Source organism: Desmodus rotundus, chromosome 5 (genome assembly GCF_022682495.2).
Source record: "Desmodus rotundus isolate HL8 chromosome 5, HLdesRot8A.1, whole genome shotgun sequence".
Taxonomy (NCBI): Eukaryota; Metazoa; Chordata; class Mammalia; order Chiroptera; family Phyllostomidae; genus Desmodus; species Desmodus rotundus.
The window spans coordinates 143822491-143843044 of NC_071391.1; the positions used below are offsets into that span (position 1 = coordinate 143822491).

At 46.4% G+C, this 20554-nt stretch overlaps 1 long non-coding RNA gene across 1 annotated transcript in view; it reads right to left on the reverse strand.

The window, feature by feature from the left end:
- LOC123478959 (uncharacterized) overlaps window positions 1–15873 on the reverse strand; it is a 128356-nt gene extending 112483 nt beyond the window's left edge. The window contains exon 1 of the long non-coding RNA XR_006654399.2: window positions 15734–15873. This is a non-coding gene — a long non-coding RNA (uncharacterized lncRNA). The remainder of the gene's footprint in view (window positions 1–15733) is intronic.
- Window positions 15874–20554: the final 4681 nt, after the last annotated feature.

The window sequence follows — 20554 nt, forward strand, 5'->3', positions numbered from 1 at the left end:
CCCTCATGCTCAGTTTTCCCGTTGTCTCTATCGTGACTGAGAGATCCTTTGTCTCTGTTCTCGTCCTTGGATTACCTCCTACTTAAAGTGGATAACACTCCCCAGCATCCTCCTGGAAAAAAATAGTGCTTGTTAAGTAATGTTTAAAGATTATTCATGTCTAAAATATCTATTTTTATTGCTATACTCAGTTGCTACTTTGCTTGGGTATAGAACTATAGTATGGAAATTATTTCCCTCAGAATTTAGAAGCATTGTTCTTTTTTTTCTACCTTATATGGTAGTTGTTGAGATATTTGATACAATTCAGAGTCCTAATAATTTATAAATAAATTTTTTCCCCATTCTTGAAACTTAAGGTTTTAATTTCCAGTGTTTTGAGATTTTTCTGCAATATGTCTTGGGGTAAGTTGTTTTTCTTTTTCAGTTTGCAATGTACTCATAGAAAAAATTTTCAATCAGTAAACTCATAGTCTGCAGTTCTAGGAAACTTTCTTAATTGTTTCGTTGGTAATTACACCTTCTTTATTTATTTTATTTCTCTCTAGGGCTTATATTTTTAGATGTTTCTCATAGACTGATCAGCTAACTTTTTCTGCAATTGCCATTTCTTTTTTTGTTCTTTTTTGGGGAATTTGTTCTGATTTATCTTCTAATCCTTCCTTTGATTTTTAATCAAATATGGATATTATATTTGTACTTTTAAGAACTTTCTTTTTTTCTGCTCCTTTTTTTAAAAAATCAACTCCAGTTCTCGTTTAAAGAGAGGCTTCACCTTTCTTTATCTGAAAATGTTCATCATAATGACTTCTTCATTGTTTCCTCTACTTTCCATTTCCTGTTAGTTTGTTTTTATCTCTGCCTTTCATGTTGAAGGCCTTCCTGAATTATCAAGTAATTCTTAGCTGTCCATGCACATGGAGGTATGAGGAACTAAAATTCTGATTGAAAGAGGTAGAAGGAGAAAAAAGTTTTACACACGTATGCTTCACTGTAGGACAGTTAAGTGGGACTCACAATTTCAATGGGAGACAAAATATTAAAACTTGTCTTTTCTGTTGAGAAAGTCCGTTTCCCTAAGAAAGTCTTCTCCAATATCTTGTCTGTGTGATATTAACCTGACTTCCAGTGTCCTGGAGATTGATGAAGAAGAGAGCTGAGAGACAGGCTCACCGTTCAGGAAACAAGCTTATCTTTCATCTCTCATTTTCATATTGGTTCCCTACCCCTTCTTTAGTTGTACTTGGTGCCTCTATGTTCAGAACTTTTCAGGTTCAATCTCTTAGAGCATAAACCATCTGTATTCTGCCAGCATGGGAGGAGATGATTACCTGGATGCATAAGGTAGAGGAATAAATCTAGGATAGGAAGGATTTTACTGCTTTAAATATAAATCTTACAATCAATCCTCCCATTTTTTTTTACCCTCATTCTGAACCCCTGCCTGCAAAAGTAACAGTACCTCCAATTCCCAGGCTTTTCTGGGATTTTGTGGCTAGAAATGTTTTGCTACCTATTGGTTCCTGACCTCAACCCACAACCTTGCAGGTTTGGGTTTCAGTTTTCCGTGGTCCGCTAAGTCAGGTACCACTCATCTATCCACTTTCTATTTTCCAAATTCTTGACTTTTCTTGTCTGCTGCTATTTTCTCTTCCTCTTTTTCCTTGTGGGTTAATGCCTTTTTTCAAATTCTATTAATGACATTTTAGTGGGACTTCTGGAGGTAGCCAAGATAAACATGTGTGTTCAATCAGCAATGATCAAAATGTCTAAAGTTCTCTACCGAAGGTGGGGACCAAAGTAACAGTAAACCATAAAGCATTCTTCCACCTTGCTTTGCCCAAGTCCTCTGTGTCTTTATCTCCTGAAGTGGATAACTGGTTGAAGATAGTCCTGATCACAAATCACCATATCTCACCGTGACCACAAATCAAGTGTAACACAAAAATCCCAAACGCCACAAACACTATCACCTCTAACTTAGCCTCTAACACCATCACCACCACTGTTACCTTCATCACCACTACCCTTACCTTCACTTCATGGTAGCCTCCATTTCCATCCTCACCACTGCCTCAACCATCATCTCAACCACCCTCTCCATCATCTGCTCCCAAGTGTCTATCACTACCACTTCTGACATCACCACCACTCCCTCCACCATCATCTCATCATTATGAATGCCATCAATGCCATTGCCACCACTTCCATAATTTTCACAAAGACTTCTGCCATCTAATCCAGTATTATCTCCTCCAGAAAGTTTTTAAAACTATATATTGAATATATTCTTCTCTATATGAGTTGCAATAGTGATTTTCAGTTAGGTAGAGGAGTGATTTCTACCTTTGAACACACAGCATTCTGCTTTTGGAAAAGAGAGGGGTGGAAAAGAATCTACTGGTTTTTCCAGCTCAAACCACATACATACGTGGGAAGGGGTAGGGGAAAGGAAATATTCATTGAACCCATTCTAGGTAATAGGCATTATACTAGGCACATTAGTTGGAGCATTTTCTCTATTAAGAATCATTGCCTCAGTTTTACAAGGAGGAAACTGAGATTCCCAGATGCTAAATAACATACGCAAGGCCACACAATTAATGAGCAGTGGAGCCAAGATTCCAACCCTGTGTGACTTCAAAGTCCATATTCTTTCCATTACACTATACTGCAAGAAATCTCAGGAGCTCAGTTTAAGCACAATGGGTTATGACTCTGAGCAAAGAAAGCCATAGTCATGGTCCGTGATCCCAGGGAGATCTGATGAGACAGGAAGAAGCCCCTTTCTCAAAAAGACTGTTATCTGATGAAGAAGATTGAATCCCAGACTCATAGAGCCTATGCTCTGCCTGAAAGCCTCACTCAAGCAACTCTTCAAAGTGCCCAAGCCCTGCCACCTCTCCCTGACCCCGGGTTCCCAGAGGGAAAGGGAGGGAGTGTGGACATTCAGTCCTGGGAATGCCTGGGGTTGGGAGAGCTGAGTTATTTTGGGATTGTTTACATTTGGAATCTTCCTGATCTTTGGTCCCAGAAAAACACCCACATGTTGGAAACTCTTCCGAGTTATTCACTATTGGGGTTTTTCTTCATCTCCTTCAGCTTTTTCTTCTTCTTGGATGGAAAAAAAATCTGCTAGTGATTAGTCACAACCTGTGAGGCTCAGCTTTTGACAGCCCCACTGAGAAGAAAGAGACAAAGAAGCTCAGAGAGGGGCCCATGGGCAGATGTTGCTGGGAAGGAAATGTGGTTCACAGCACTGACCTCCAGGATGAGGGTTGGTCTATTCACCTCTGTCTGCCAAAGGACAATCACTCCCTGGACCAGGACTATTCTATTCCAAGCCCTCATCCTAACTTCACTTGGGAACACAGGCCAGAGCATGCATTAGAAGAAGATGTAGGGGGTCAGGACCTGGGCAAGCAGCAAAAAAACAAAAAACAAAAAATGGGTGCAGCGAGAAGGGAGCAGGTGCAAAGAGCAAAGGATGCTAACCTGGGGGGAGGGGGGCTTTTGGACACTGTCTCCATGGCCAATTCAGAGTGCTCCATTTCAGGGAAGAAGTATAAGCTGTGACAATCCCATAACTCCCAGATAGCCATATGATCTCTGGCAGGGTTTATTACATCTTTGGGCTCCTATAAATCCAAGGGTGTGAGCCAGCCTCCTGCTTTTTTGCGAGAAGGCCAAGGGTCGGGCGGGGCTGAGCACTGTCCACAGAGGCCAGGACAAAGAGAAATTGTTCAAGCTGAAAAACTAGGGCCTAGAAGAGAGATCTGGATCCAATTTTAAAATCTACGAATTGTGAAACATGGTGGGGAGGGGGTAATAAAGGGAATTTGGGAAATCTCCCTTGGTGTAGGTCTTTTTAAAGAGGTTTCAAGGCAACAAAGGGAAAATCAATTACTACAATAAGCAACAATATAGCAGGATGGCTTGATGTCAGGGGAATAGCAGAGCCATCCCTGGGGTGTGTGGGACCCCAGGAAATATTTTTTCCAGGCTCCTGTCTACATAAACAATTTGAGCCATTTAAAATCAGCGTGTCAGCAGCATTCTGAAAGCCCAGTTCTCATGTGATCCCACATAAAAACTACTTCACGAGCCAGAGGAGCAATCTGCTCATCAGATTGCTTGCCTGCCTGAAACCAAGTGTGGCTGTGAGACAGGGTGGCTCCATAGGCATGGGTCTCATTGCTTATTGGGGAAACTGGTCAACCCCACATGTGGGATAGAGGGTTAGAAAGTACTTGGAGGGAAGGAGGGACTAGAGCCCACACACGTCCCAGCCCCGACTCAGGGTGATCCACTCAGATGACACTGTCAGCCTTGGTCAGTCCTAGCCACATAGGGGGACTTAAAATTTTTTGAGGAAAGCATTCCAAGGCTGGAGCCCTTTCTTTCCCAGGTCTAATGATGGTACTGAAACTGGAGGTGTGACCTTTCATCAGGACACCTCAAATCTTTACAGTGTGTGGGAGGGTGCTAATGGGCAGGCAGCAAAACTGGGGTTTTTGTCCTGGCTCTGTCTTTCACTGGCTACGTGACCTCAGGCCACTCTCTGTTTTTCTCCTGACCTCAGGTTCCTCATCCATCAACCACTGAAAGCTGTTGTGAAGAACCATAGCCCAGTGTCCCCATCCTGGTCCCGATTCTACCTACAACAGGTGGACTTGCCCATAGCCATGTGGTCTAGGTCTACAATCTTGGCCCTGCCTTCCAGAGTCTCCAGGGGTGAGGTTGTGCTGGCCAATACCACTTCTGCTTGCCCCAGTGCCAGCCCTGGGGCCATAGCCCTGTTTTTCTTGAGAAGAAGAGTTGCTAGGCCAGCCCCTGTGGGGGAGGGCAGAAGCCTGAGATAAAGGCCTACTATCCAAAACAGCACTTGAAGCCAGCAGGGTTCAAGCTGCAGGACTTACAGGATGGGGAAGGGGGCCCAGTCTGGGTCACCTAAGTGAGGTTCTTGAGGATGTCATACTAACAAAAACACTGCTGTCGTGGACTGAAGGGGACAGAGAGAATGAAATAAGAGAAGGCAGTACAAGGTTGAAAACAAAAATTGGAGCAATGCAGCCACAAGCCAAGGAATGAGAACAGCATCTATCATGGAAAAGGCAAGGAAATGGGTTCTCCTCCATGGGGCTACAGGGTCAGGGACAGAAGAAGTCTTTGTGCTGAGAGTTATCTTGGCCTTGTTAAAGGAAAAAGAGGTGGCAGGTGAGCCCACAGAGAAAATTATTCAAACTGCCCTGTTTATTCAATCCCATTTGTGACTGAATCCTGATGGATACCTAGCACAAGTCCACATTCTGGTCTCCAAAGCTGCCCCATGAGCCAGCTGGGGAGCAGCCAGGGTCTAAGGACCAAATGGAGTGGGGGTCAGGACTTGAATACTCTAAGCATGGCCTCTCACCTCACTCCCTTTTTCTCTCCTATTATTCAGCCCCAATAGTACATTTAGGGGCCTCTTGGCACCTGCTCTTGCTTGTGGAACTTGACTGAGGTCCCCCATGACCTTCATCATGATTAAACCAAGCTAGAACCTCCAGAGATAATGGCAAGGAAAGACCTAGGCAATAGCCCAGCAAGGGCTCCCCAAGAGCCTGTGGAGACACCTCATGAGCTTTCCATCCCCAGAACTCTATCCTCCCTGCTGGGTAGCCTCACCATCACCCACTGTCCTCATACTGCAAAGCCCTCCGAACCCTCAGCTTGGAAGACAGCCCCTGCTTAACCCTCACACCCTTTTGGGAGGGCTTTACTCTTCCATTTATGGCTATTTGTTTTAAACCAAAATGTTGTCTGCCTAAGGATTTTTTTCTTGCTTGCAAAGTTAAATGAAAAGTCTGACCAATGTATAAAAATTAACTCCATTTAATTATAGTGATCACTTAATACACTAATATTATCCAAAAGAAGAGACTCTGTACATCAATGACACCAGACCAAGGAGTGAAGCCGCAGGTGCAATATCATAGATGGCGGTGCAGCCCCATCCTGGTAATATAATGTGAGACAGGTGTTGGCACCACCTGAAGAGGAGAAAGAGCTAACTAAGTGCCCACAGGTCCAGAGATTGGGAAGAGGGGTCTTCATAATTGTGTCCCAGATGTCATCTAGGCCCGAGAGTTGCCAAGGTGGGGGGAAGAGTGGCAAAGACCACTAAGAAAGCAGGACAGATAAAAGAGGCCCAAAGTATGAGGATTATGGCCATAGAGACTGGGGGGGGGGGGGGGTTGGTCTCAGTTGGCAACACCAGGGTCAACCAGTGCCTTTCTGAGCAGAATATCATTGTCATTTGTGGTAGCAATATCCATTCCAATCATTCTCAAAACTACTAACTCCAGAAATGAAGGCTGTGCATTATTTCTTCCATTTTACAGACAGAAAAGCTGAAGTGGTAACATTTGTGTTCTTTGTCCTTGTCGACATTCTTCATAGCAGAAACCTGAGGAGAAGCCCAGAGAAGCAGTAGGAAGCCCCCAGGGGCTACTGCAAGCACTGCATTTTGGTGCAGCCCTATCCTTGCCCCTTGAGTGGAGTAAGGGGGAGCCAGGGATGTCTGAGTCAGGTCATAGAGGATGGCTTTCAATGGAACAGGAGGAGGACACTGGTCGCCAGGAAGTAGCCCAACCCTGTTGGCCTGGTGTTCTCACCCACAGTCAAGAGCCAAACTTCCTAGGCCAGGGCCCTGGCCCGGACCTAATGTCCAGGACAACTGACAGCTTGGAAACGAGCCATCACTCTGTCAGAGAAGGAGTAGCCTTATCTTGAGTACCTGTGCCCAAATGTGCCCTCCCCATTCTGCTTAGGCCACTTTGTGTTGGAATCAAACCTGAGCCCTGCCTCTGCCAAGAGACTGGAAGCTCCCTAAAGACAAATTCTGGATCTCTCCTCCCTCCACTTTATGTGCTTATTCCCAAGACTGTTTCTTACTTATTCTTTTCCTTTTGATACCCTGCCATCTTCCACCACTGCCCCCCAAAAAAGCCCCTGGCACTCAGTAGTTATCACTTCCTCCTCCCAGATCCCCATCTATCTCCCTTGGATTTCCTCCATAGACTGACAGAGATCCTCCATATGTTTGCCATTCAATGAATGGGTCTGAGTCCCCCCATTTCCCAGGTACAGAAAGCAAGTCTCAGAAAGGCTGGGTGACTTGCCTGTCAGGATACACTCAGTCCTGGACCTCTGGCCTTCCAGCCTGCGGTCTTTATTCCCAGACAATCTCGCCATGGCCCCCTGGTGTTCCCCCCAAGAAAAACCTAGGAACAGGGACAGGAACTGGGACAAAGAGGAGGACAACACTGGGGCCTAGGACTTGACCCCAAGTTCCTATTTATAATCTTTGTTCCGGAGACGGCCACTTAAACACACATTCCTGATAAGTGAATAATCTTTGGCACCAAGCAAAAAATAGCCTGTGGCCCAGACCACAATTGCACAGCTGGAGCAGGGTGAGCAGGGGCAATGCGGGCTCAATGGTGCAGGACGGGCTGCTGAGGGGGGAGAGGGGTGACAGGCGGGCCCAGAGCTGGGACAAGTGAGTGGGACTGCAAATATAGCCAGTTAAATATAACTTTGCCGACCTGGACACGGTGCCAGCCTCCTCTGCAAAGAGCTTTCCCCCAGTGGCTTGGATCTCCTTTTCCCAAAGGAAGTAAAGCCAGATGCCTAGAGGGGAGGAGCTGAAGGGACCTTGATGGCGGAGGAGCCCAAGGCTCTGGAGAAGTCTGCAGACAAACTGGGACCAAGAACAGTGGCTCTGCTGGGATCTTCTAGAAGTGCCAGTTTGATGGAGGAGTTGTGGCCATGGCTCGAGGAAGATAACAGGATGTCTCATTCCCCAAACCAGCTGGTCAAGGCCCTACACACCTTTCAGTTCTAGGACGACTGATGCCAAGACCTCTCCTCCTAGGAGGCTCCAGCCAGGGCAGATATGGAAGTGAGATATGGAAAGTTCTGGAGTCCAGAGCCCCGAGTGATCTCTGAACCAAGTCGGAGGCTTGACCCAGGGGCCTCAAAGGAAGCAGGCATGGCCCCTTCTTCCTCAGGGATCCTCCATAGCAGGATCCTGGGCCAGCAGGCCCCAGGATAATGCCAAGGTGGTACCTAGGCTGACACTCTTGGCAAAGTTTTTTCTGCTCCTAACAATTCGCTCTAAGGACCCTCAGTTGCTCCATTTGGCAGGAACTTGGTTCTGAGCTCTGAATTTTGGAGAGTGGGTATGCCCCGGCTCAGGAGCTTCTGGACGATAGTAAATAGGGTAGACAACTCCAGGTCTCAGGCCCTCCTGCCCGTGTGGAGGCATTTGCTACTCTTCCAGGAGGTCCCAAGCAGGGTCCCACTTGTGATTAGGGAAAAGCCTCCTCACCTGTCTGCTCACTGTAAGCCACCTGAAGGAGTGTGCATACCAGTCAGAAGGAAAGGAATAAGGGGTGGGGGGTGGGAGACACACCTTTCCCATTAAGGACACAGCCAAGAATGACTTATATCACTTCCATTCATACGTCATTGGCCAAGACTTAGCTTTAATGGTTGCATCTAACTGTGAGGGAGCCCCTGCTGACACTGTCCCCTGAGAATCCCCTCCATGCCCAGATGTCCCCACGCTCCCAAGGTTACCAAGCCTGCAGAATGCTGAACCGGACTGCTTTCCTTCTGATCCTCCCTGGGATTGAGTCATGTTGGTCCCATGCAGAGATGAAAACATCCCTGTCCCCACTGCTGTGCTGTGGGTCCTGAAGCATCACTGCCTGAACCCCAAATCCCACAAAGTCCTGCAGTTTCTATCAAGGATATGATCCACACTTAGCACACTGCTTACCCTCCCTTCAACATCCTTCCAACTGAAAGGATTCCCGTTGGGTGTGTGATCTAGTAGGAAGCAATGCCCACTCCCCACTTCAGAAGGTGAGAGTTCCAGATCCTCTCCTCACTGTCCCTGACAGCCAGGGCCAAGTACAGTTCCGCAAGGGACATGCCAAGAGGAACCCTCAGTCCCTGAGGCCACAGCTCTCAGGAGTTCTGCAACATTCGGAGGGAAGGAGCTGTGCCATGAAGACATGGGGCAGCCAGCTCTGGGGTCCCAATGTGGTGCCCTGGCCCTTCACTTCACAAAGATGTTTCAGGAGCCCACCCTCTGCCACATGGTATGCTAGTTACTGTGGGTACCAGGGGTGGAGCTGCCCCTGCAGCCACTCCCGATCTGGTGTGCTGAGAGCAGTGACAGAGGCAGCAAGAAGCCCCAGCAATGGGGAATAGGGCTCAAGAAGGCCCCTGGAGGCCATGGAGGAAGAGGGGTGAGAGATCCCAGGCAGGGACCCTGTGTGCAAAAGGTTTAGAGTGAAAGGAAGGGAGGGCGTCTGTGTGAGGGTGTGGAGGAAAGGTGTGGCTGGTGCTCGGGATGAGAGGGGAGAGAGGAGAGACAGGAGATCAGGGTGAGTTTAGATGAGTAGGTGAGAGCCGGATCATGCCTAAGGGGACTCCTACTGAGGGGAGTCCTTGCACAATATTCATCAGGGATAACTTGATCTGTTTATATGTTAGAAGGGTCCTTCAGCCACAGTATGGAAAGTGGATGAGAGGGTGCCTAGACAGGACACTGGGAAACCAGTTAGGAGGCACTTGACAATGTACAGCTGAGCCATGGTGGTAGACTGAACTCCAGCAATGGAAGGAGGATGTAGAGAGAGGTGGGCAGTACTGAGACATAGTTAGGAAACAGAATCCATAAGACAAGGTGAGCACCTAGATGGAAGAGAGACAGAGAAAAGTAAAACATTCACTCATTCGTTTATTTGTACATTCATTTGTCAGCTATACAATGAACGTCTAACAGACATGAAGTTCTTTGCCCAGCACTGGGGTATGGTAATGCGCAAGACAATGAGGTCTCTGCTCCTGGAAGTTTATATTCTAGTAGCATAGCAGAGGTATACAATAAGCACAGAAACAAATATAAGATCATTTTGGGTAGTAATAAATGCTATAATGGTCATAGAACAGGGTAAATAATAAAGAGTAGTTTAGAAAAAGGGCCTGCCTTAGATAGGATGTTCTTTGAAGGTGTTTCCAGAGGAGAGGATCAAAATGCAGAAGCTGGTGGGAGGGTGGGGAGGGCGCCTAGCAGCAGTGTTTGAGGAACAGAAGGAAGACCAGCATAACTGGGGTACAGTGAGGGAGAAGCCTGGAGAAAATGAGGTTGGAGAATGAGGTAGCAGCCAGCTTTGGGGGCCACAGTGAGTCATTGCAATTTTATTTGCAATGAAATGGGAGTCACTGGAGGGTCCTGATCTTATTTATGCTTTAAAAAAAGATTTTTAGCTGCTTTATGAAAAAGGGACAATTGCTATATTAGTTTGCTAGGGCTGAGGTAGCAAAGTACCACAAACTGAGTGGCTTCAACAACAGACATGTATTGCCTCATGTTTGTGTTGGCTACAAGGCTGAGATCAAGATGCCAGCAGGGTGGTTCCTTTTGAAGGCTGTGCGGAAAAGTCTGTCCCATCCTCTCCCCTCAATTCTGGAGGTTGCTGAAAATCTCTGTTGTTCCTTGGCTTATAGAAGCATCACCCCAATCTCTGCCTTCATCTTCACATGACATTCCCCCTGTGCTTGTGTCTTTGTCCAAATTTCCCCTTTTTATAAGGACACCAGTCGTACTGGATTTGGGCCCACCCTGATGACCATCTTAATTAATTACATCTGCAAAGACCCTGCTTCCAAATAAGGTCACAGGCTGAGGTACTGGGGTTGGTATTTCAACATATAATGTTGGGAGGGGACACAATCCAACCCATAACAACTGCATTCACTTTTATGCCTGGTAAGTACAGTTTGATACTAGAGGTCTTAGGTAGTTGCACTGTGAAGTGTCCAGTGAGGAACTAGTGGGTGGTGATGGTCTTTACTGAGGTGGAAATACTGAGGAGGAGCCAGTGTGGAAGGAGATGATGAGTTCAGTTTTGAACATGATGATTTTGAGGTGTCTGCAAAAGATTCAAGAGAAATATCCAGTAGGCAACTGCACATATGTTGTGGACCACAGGAGAGAAGTTAGGGCTAAGGATGTTGATTTGGGAACCAGGAGCATCCCAAGCAGTAATTAACAGGTGAGGTCATTGGGAAACACGGAGAGAAAAAATAAAACCAGCACATGGGGCTGGGCCCTAAGGAACACTGGCATTCAGGGCCTGGGCCAAGGGGACTCCAAAGTAGACTGCAAAGGGGCAGCAGAGATAGGTGGGAAATCAGGAGAGTGATGCCTCATGACCCAGGGGAAGACAGAGTTTCAAAAAGGAACAAACTAACTTCTACTTCTGGTACAGGTAGGTTAAGTTATTTGGATCAGTTCTCCTACTAAAAACAAGTAAAAGTGATGCAGATTACTTTCAAAAACAGAATCTTAAGGGCATAGAAGAGCTCACAAGAAAGTGGGAATTACCAGGTCAAATCTAGAAGGACAAAGGTTGGTGAGAACCCCAACTCTAAAGGTACTTGCTAATCTCTAAGAAAAAGCTTCAAAGCCAAGCTGTGGTTTTTCAACGCCTCCTGACGAGGGGGAGAGAAGAGAAAGCTCAGGGCTTTCCGAGGCTGTACAGACCACAGCCACACTAGGCTGGAATTCTGAGAACTGCACCCTCAGGTTAAGGGTGCACGGAAAGTACAAAGACCACTCGACTTCTCTCCCCTACCCCTGTGGGGATGTGCGAATGCATACATGTGCGTGTACACACACACGTGTGTCTCTGGTTATGCAGAGGGTTGCCTTGATGTGTGGGACAGATCTGGGGAGAAGAAAAAAAGGAATGGAAGGAAGAAGGGAGAAGAAAGAGAGGGCAAGAAAGCCCACCACTGAGAATTTATAAAACACACACAGGTCTCCACTGGAATCACTGACCAAATTTGTATCACTGGGGGAGTTCAAGGAATCTCAAGTTGTGAAATTTTATTTAATCAAGATCATACTTTTAGTCAGTTTTTCACTATTATATAGTTAAAAGATAGCATTTTTAATCCTATTAATTTTGTTTACATGACATATCAAAAACCTAAGGATATATGCTATGGATATGCTCAGCAAAGAAAAGCCGAAGTAGCTATGTTAATTTCAGACAAAAAAAGACTTTTGGAAAAAGGTAATCCACTCACAATCATAAAAGATTTAGCTCATCAGAAAAATATACAAATTTAAACGACACACACCTAATAACTTAGGCTCTCAAGTGTATACAGTAAAAATATCAGAACTTCAGAAAATTGACAAATCCACAATCACAATGGGAGATTTCAACACATTCTGTTAATAATTGATAAAACCAAAAATCAGAGAAAAATTAGTAGAGATAAAGAAATTTTGAAAAACAGGATCAACAAATTTACCTAATGGACATATACAGAGCACAGCACTCGACACCTACGGAAGATGCACGGCTTTTCTTCACCACCCTTGGAAGATTTGTATAAACTGATCACATTCTGGCCAAAGCAAATCTCAACAATGTAAAAGAATGAAATCATAAAGAGCAGGCTCACTAATCCCAAAGCAATTAAATGACAAATTTATTTTTAAAAAAGACAACAGAAAAATTCCCTTACGTTTAGAAATTAAGAAACACATTTATAAATAATCTAAGTGTCAAAAAACAAATCATATGGAAACTGGAACATACTTTGAACCGCACAATAATGAAAATATTATGTATGAACATTTGTGATGCAACCAAAGCAGAAAGAGGAAAATGTACTGCCTTGATATATGAGAGAAGGAAAGAGGCTGAAAAATAATGAGCTAAGTGTCCATTTCAATGAGAAGCACATCAAAACAAACCCAAAAATGGAAAAAAAGGAAATACTAAAAATGAGAACATAAAATGATGAAATAGAAAACAAATATGTAATATAGAAGTTCAACAAAGCCAGAAATAGAGTCTCTGAAAGGACTAACAAAATTAATAAACCACTAGTGGGGATGGTCAAGGAAAGAGAGAGAGAGAGAGAATGAGGAAGATACGAATAACCAACAGAAGGATGAGGAAGTAGACATCTCTACAGGTTCTGTAAAGATATAGGAAGATAAAAGAAGGCTACAAAAAATGTTATGTGACTAAAGGTGTATGCTACTGGGAGGTCAGGTGAAATGAGAAGTAAAATGACCCATGAGGGCACTGACCATGATGCCAGCCATCTAACTGCTCGTTTGTCCTCCCGGCCAGATGTCCTTCCTGCCCCAGGCAAGGCCTTAGGACCTCTACTTTCCAGGTGGAGACCTTTGCCTTTCAAGTCCTAGCTCAAGGGCTAAAGGGTCTCAATGTATCTCAGATTCTGACTTGCATGAATTCTGTTCACAAAAGCCAGAATACCAATCAGCCACCAATTTGTTCTTCTGTAGCAGGAACTGTCCCTTCTTGAGGCCTGGAATGCACTCTCTACTGCAGGGCACACTTTCTCAGGATCTGGGTGGGGAATGGAATAGCGGAGTAGTTAAGTACCTGGGATCAGAAGCTAAGTGGCCTGGGTTCAAAGCCTAGCCCTACATTTTTAATGTAAGCTCTCTGAATTTCAATTTCCTCATTTACAAATTTGGAATAATAATAGATTATTGTGAAGGTGTAATAACTTAATAGACATAAAGAGCTTAGAACAGTGCCTGGCACCCAATAAATGTTAATAATAACAACTGCTACTACCTGAGAAGACAAATTCTTACTCAGAAGATTGCTTAGTAAATATGGAACTAGAAAAGAGGTGTGGAATGATTTGGAGGGAGGTTTACTTTGCTCTGGGGAAGCCTAATAAGATATCTCAGCTCCACAAGAGAGACCAGATCCTTCCCCCATTTCTGGAACTTCTCTTCCCCACACATAGCTAAGAAAGCAACAGACAGCTCTTGTTTCTCTGATCTTTGTAACTCTATTCTCACCACCCCAACCCACCTGCCCTCTTGTAAATGAGCTAAGCATCAATGAGCTAAGCTCACGATTTCTGTAGCTGTGAACTCAAAGGAGTTTCTTAATACCCCATGCCTCAGTTTCACATAAATTTCACAAAATCATCTACATGGCCAGGTTGTTCCAGTTATCTATTGCTGCATAACAGACCACCTCAATCCTAATGGCTTAAAACAGAGGTTGGCAAAGTATGGCCCACTCTGTGTTCTTATACAGCCCGCAAGCTTAGAATGGTTTCTTATGTTTTTAAAGAGTTGGAAGAATATCAAAAGAAGAGTACTATTTCATGACAGGTGAAAATTATATGAAACTCCCATTCCAGTGTACATAAAGTTTTATTGGAACACAGCCACACCCATTCATTTACACATTGCCTGTGGCTGCTTTTGCAGAGCAGCAGAGACCAAATGACCCACAGAGCCTAAAATATTTACTACTGTGTCCTTTACAGAGAAATTTGCCAACCCCTGGCTTAAAACATAAACTGTCATTTATTTTGCTCACAGACCTGCAGTGTGAGCAGTACTCAGTGGGGACTGGTTATCTCTGCTCCTTCCAGATGGTACTGGATCCCGCATAATAGCGGGGCAGCTTGGGGCTGGGAGCAACTCACCATCAGGGTACCGTCTGGGCTGTCTGAAGTCCGGCTCACTCACCTGTCTGGTCCATTGGGACTTCTGCTGGAACCTTTGGTTGGATCACCTACAAGTGACCTCTCTGTGTGGCTGCTTGGCTTCCTCATAGCATGGTGGCTGGGTTCCAAAAGCCCATGTCACAAAAGAAAGGAAGTTGAAGCTGCCAGTTTCTTAAGACCTGGTCCCAGAAAATGGCACTGGGTCATTTTCACCATATTCTGTTGGTCAAGCTGTCACAGATCTCAGATTCAAGGGGAGTATATACAGACCCCCACCTCTCTCTCATTGGAAAGGGTGCCAAAGAACTTGGCAGCCATGTTTTATACCCAACACAGTTGTTGTGAGATGTGGGGGTATATAGTGAGGACTCTATAAGGAGTAGATGGTACTACTACTATTAATCAACATCAGCATCACCATCATTTCTTATTATGCTTTAATGAAGTCTTTGCTCATGGGGGCCTAGGAGGCATCCTAGTTGTTGATTCAATTAGATTCACATTACAAGTTAGATTTAGATCACAACTGGTCTAGAGCAAAGGGCAGACCTCCCAATGTCTCAGAAGCTCCTCAGGTGATTCTAATGTTCAGCCTGGGTAGGACCACTGAGCATGGAAGCAATCCTAGCAGTTGCTGTTGGCCCACATACAGTAAATGGATCCATTTCTCCAGCCCTCTAGGTAAAGACTGGGGGATGAGAATCTGGTCCACCTCTAAATTCCCTACAGAGCCCAGGCAAGGGCCTAGAGCAGAGCAGGGCCTCAAGGGATGATACCAGTGGGGTGACATGCATCTGAATTCCAGCCCTCCAGTAGGGCCACCCCATTCCCTGCAAACTTGTTCTGACACTGAGCTGACCCAGAGCAGAGGTGCCTAGCCTCTTCCCAGCCTTTCCAGTCTCTTCCTTTCCCTGCTTTTCCTTCTGGAATGAGCAGTTTCCGAGACAACACATTGTAAGAGGCATGAGCTCAGGGCAAAGAAACTGTTCAGTTGTTGCTTTCCATGAGCAGAGGTGCAGCACTGAATGGGTCTGGATGGGATAAGAGTTGTCACCAAGCCTTGCTAAAGGCCCACACACAGCTCATGACCAGCCATGCCACATCTGAAGAGCCCTAGCCATGGGCCCCATTCCACGTCAAAGCCTACCTTCCAGACGCTAAGCTCCAGAGTCAGGGCCACCATCTGCCACAGTCCCCGTAAGACCACGCAGACTAAAGCCCTGTGCAGGAGGAGTCCTGTCGGTGGAGAACCGGGGCCTTTCAGCTGAGGAGCACAGGACCGGCAGATCTGCTTCCACCCATCCAGGCCTCACCAAGGACTTTGGAACTCAGAGTTAATAATGTGGAGACATCGCATGTTTCTCCACTGGAAGCGGGGCCAGGCAACCTTCCATCAGCTGGGGCTTTAAGAGGTCACAGTCCTCACTGCAAGTATCATCCACAGCAGTTACACTAAGGACAAACTGCTTCCCAGTCCTCTCGGCCCGAAGTCTGGTCACATCAATGTGACCTCAGACTGACCACAACCATGGCCGTAGATTGACCCTGACACTGACTCAGACCGATTCCAACTCTGGCCAAGACCAACCTCTGACATTGGCCACAAAACTGACCCTGTTCAAAGACTAACCCAGACCCTGACTGCAAACCGACCCTGACCCTTACCACAGACTGACCTCCAACCTCTGAATAGGGTTAGTGGAATGTACCACACCATTGCACAGCTTCATGGACCCACAGGTATGCCAATCTGGCTACGCTTTGAGTGACAGCCATGGACCAGGAGAAGGAGGGCCTGTCCTGTGCAAAGCCAGGGCTGCCTGCAGCAAGCAGATCCTGAGCAACTGCTCCCAGGAAAAACAGCTCAGAAGCATCTTCCAGAACACCTGAAAGAGTCAATTATTTTGCTAAGCATACCAGCTTGCATGACCTCTGAACCCTTGCCCTGGAGCTTTCCACCAGGAAGATCTTCTTCTCTTTTCTGCTTACTCTAAACCTGCCATATCCGAACTGCATGAAGAGGCCAGTCTGACTGCCCCACTTGGGTTTTAAAGAGCTTTGACCCCATGATCCTCCAAGGAAGTGCCCTCTAAGAGGGTCACTAGGGAACTTCTCCCCCTAACCTTCCAACACAACAGTAGACAAAGGATTTGCCCCTTGCTTTCCCCAACAAAATTCAGTGGAGACCAGTCTGGAATCATTTAAATAAAAGTTTTCTGTCTTGTATATATTGTTGCTAGGAAGAAGTCTGGGGTCAATCTAATTCTGGTTTCTCTTTGTAGGTAATCTGTTCTTTCTCTTCCAATGAATCAGGAGGACAGGGGGTATGGGGCAAAAGGGGCAAGGAGAAGTTCATCCTTTGGGACATGGTGTGGACAGTGGGACGGGGGCCTGATTGAGGGACCATGGTCATGCTATCTCCCCGCCCTGTCTGCTGCACCTATACTCCAAGCACCACCCACTCTTCCATCTCCAGTACCACTGAGCCTCAAGTCCCTGAGAATCAAGATGCTCTCCATAAACACAGCCCCTATTCTCAGAAATCTAGACTTCCCCTCTCTCATGGCAAGGGGCTAGTCTTCATTCCTCATGGCATGGCTGGCCAGGAGACATACATGAGTACCTGCTATGCAGGGTGTGTGCACATGTGTACTCATGCATGTGGATGCACCTGCATGTGTGTCTAAGTGTGTGATTGTGTGTGTGCACACGTGTGTACATGTACATGGATACAGTGTGTGTGAGGTATCTAGAAATGAGTGTGTGTATGTTTGGTATGTGTGTGGCTGTGCAAGTGTTATGAGAATATTATGAATGTTACATATAAGATATGTCTCTATATGTGCTTTTCTATGTATTCTGTATGTTTTTGAGAATATGTTGCTCTTCCACCCCTGACCTGTGTGCTTTGGGAGCACCCTGTAGTACCCCCTCACCTGTGTTTTCTGCACAGCCCTTGGACTGGATGTGGCCGATTCCCAGCAAAGCTGCAGGGCTTGAGTCCAGTGGGACAATGTCCCAGATCTCCTGAGTCTGTGGCCAGTAGCCTTGACAGAGCCAGAAACCTGTCAGCAGTTCAGTGCCCATGGGTGGCCTAGAGGAACAAGGATACCAGGAGCCTTTGGGGTGGCCTTCTGCCTCAAAATTATTATCCCATCACCAAGTCCAAGTTCATGGGGCAGTTATTGCCAGTATGCTCCACCTGAAACTAATGCCATCCTTCCATTCTAAAATCCTGCCCCATAGGTCCCATGCCCCTCAGCATGCAAAACACTAACCCCTGCTTCCCCACCCCACCACTAACCCCAGGTCTACCTTCCCACTCCATTCTCCATACACATACACACCTTTGCAGAAAACAGGAAGAGGGAATCTATGTGTCTTCCACCCTCAAGAAGTTCATGCTTTCCACAGCCAGGATTCTGAGCAAGCCGGAGGGGGAAGCCAAAGAACACTCTAAGAAAAGATTCCATGCCCCTGGATAACACAATACTTCAACTTTCATCTCAGCGCCACCAACCATGAAGTGAAATCTGAGGCTTCAGAACTTCATCTGGGTTCTGCTGCACCCTGTAGCTGGGAGAGACTGTTAGATGGTGAGCTGAGTCCCTCTAACTCAGGGGCCCCCAACCACCAGGCCGCGAAACAGTACCTGTCCCTGGCGTGTTAGGAAACGCACAGCCGGAGGTGAGCGCAGGCGAGCGAGTGAGGGACCCTTTGCCCGCGTTGCCGCGGGAAAATTGTCTCCCACAAAACCGGTCTCTGGTGCCAAAAATGTTGGGGACCGCTGCCATAACCGGCTCTCAAGGCCTGTATGGAGTCCAGGACCCAGCACATAGGCCCACATACCAATGCACATTACCCTTCCGGCCAGGAAGAGGGAGAAGCAGAAAGTGAGGCATTCTGGGAGGGGCATAAGGCATCCTGGGAAATGCATGAGGCATCCTGGAAGGGGCATAATGTATTCCAGAGTGGCTGAGGCATCCTGGGAGAAGTGTGTGATTTGGGTCAAGTCCCAGCTGAACTGCTTATTAGCTTTATGACCTTTGGCAAACTTTTCTTTAGATTTTTTTTTTTATATAGGGTGACAAGATCACTTAAAACCCAAATAGAAAAATTCTTAAGTGTGAGACCAGGCCCTATGAAGAAGTATACCCAGGCAGCAAGTATGAACCCCAATGTTCCAGGCAAATAGGGACATGTGATCACCCTGTGTCATCTACAGTAGTGATGGTGGTGGTGATAATGATGATGGACTTACAAAGGGAAGAGCCCCTAGTAGATTTTCAGACATTTACCTTAGCCCAGAGCCAAGATCTGAGGGAGCAGGGTGGGAGAAAAGGGTGCAGACAGTCCTTCTGCCTCTAAGCCCCTCTGGCCCAGGGCTTCCTGCCCTTTCCCCACCCTGATCACCTCCAAATGCCCCAACACTGACTCTAAGGCAGCTCTGAGGCTGTTACGTCACCAGGTTTATCTCCAGAAGAGTGCTAGGTTCAAGGGTCAGATAAATTTTCTGACAGACAAGGGGCTGGTGGCTGACTGCCAGAGGTGGGAATGGCCCTGCAGGCTCAGGGTCAGCTGGGTTATTTTGACTCCTCAGCATGGGGTCAGGGCCCTTGGAAGGAGGAATCTATAGTGTAAAGGGAAGACTTGTCTCTGAGCATCTGCATTTGGCTTTGCCTCCCAGCTTGGAACTGCAGAGGGAGAAGGAGGAACCAGAGCGAGGAGCTGTAAAAGGAAGAGGAAGAAGAAGCGGGGAAAATAAACCTGGAAAAGAACCTACTTTAAATGTCATTCTTTTTGGTTCCAGCTCTCCTCTACCACACCCCAAAACCCAGGCGTTGGGCCACAGGGTGTGGTGACAAGGTGTGTGTGGCCAGTGACGGGAAACCCTTAGGCATCCAAAGCAGCTGGGGAGAGGCCAGGTGGGTATGGGATAGGTGGGGCCAGACAGAGGTCACCACAGCCAGTCCCCTGTCTCACCATTTTTGAGTGCCATGCCCTTACACCAGTGACTTTAAACTCTTTTGGTGGTGACACACACACTTTAAGCCACAACCTAGGACACACAAAATTTCAAAAAAAACAAAAAATCAAAATGTGTCCTTCATTAAGTCAAAGCATCCTAAACTTTCAATTCTACTCTTATTTTTTCAAATGTTGATTGCAACCCATAGCATTGTTTTATAATGCACTATGGGTCACAACCTGTGGTTCTGAAAAATCACTGCTCCAGACTAGTACTTCCCAAACCTTAATGAGTTGCCTATAAATCACCCAGGAGCTTGCTAAATGCCGATTCTGGCTCAGTCGGTCTGTGGTGGGACCTGAGACTCTAAATTTCTAACAAGCTGCCAGGTGCAATGCTGCTGGTCTTCAGATTTAGGAGTAAAGGGTCCCAGACCACAGCTTCCACATAGCACCAATTTCAGCAAAGGAATGTAGGGACCATGCAAGGTGAAGGGGAAGATGAGGGGTTATCCCACAGACAGCTGTCCACTACTCAGCCTCCAGGCAAGACTGCAACGGAAATGTAGCAAAGGCATGATAGCATCTGATGGCAAAGCTGCCCTCCAAGGCTATGATCCAGGAGCCAAGAAAGGGTACTACAGCTGCCAGTCAGCATTAGCTAGTGTCACAAAAAAAGAGAGAAAGAGAAAAAGAAAGGGAGGCAGTGAGGGAGGGAGTAAAGGAGAGGAGAGGGAGAGGAGAGGAGAGGAAAAGGTAGGTCTGGGGACCTCACTCAGCGTTCTAACAGGCAAGGCTGACAACCTCACAAACTGGATTACTCACTGATGAACTAGCAGCAACCAGGAACGGCTGCCTGGTTACTGTTCCATTCTCTGGGTAGCAGAGTAATGCTGACCTTGCCCTCAAGTTAGAAAAAACTGTGCAGCAATTGATTAGCAAACACCGGAGAACACCAGCTCAGCAAGATCAACCATCCTCAGCTCCTAGAACTACCTCG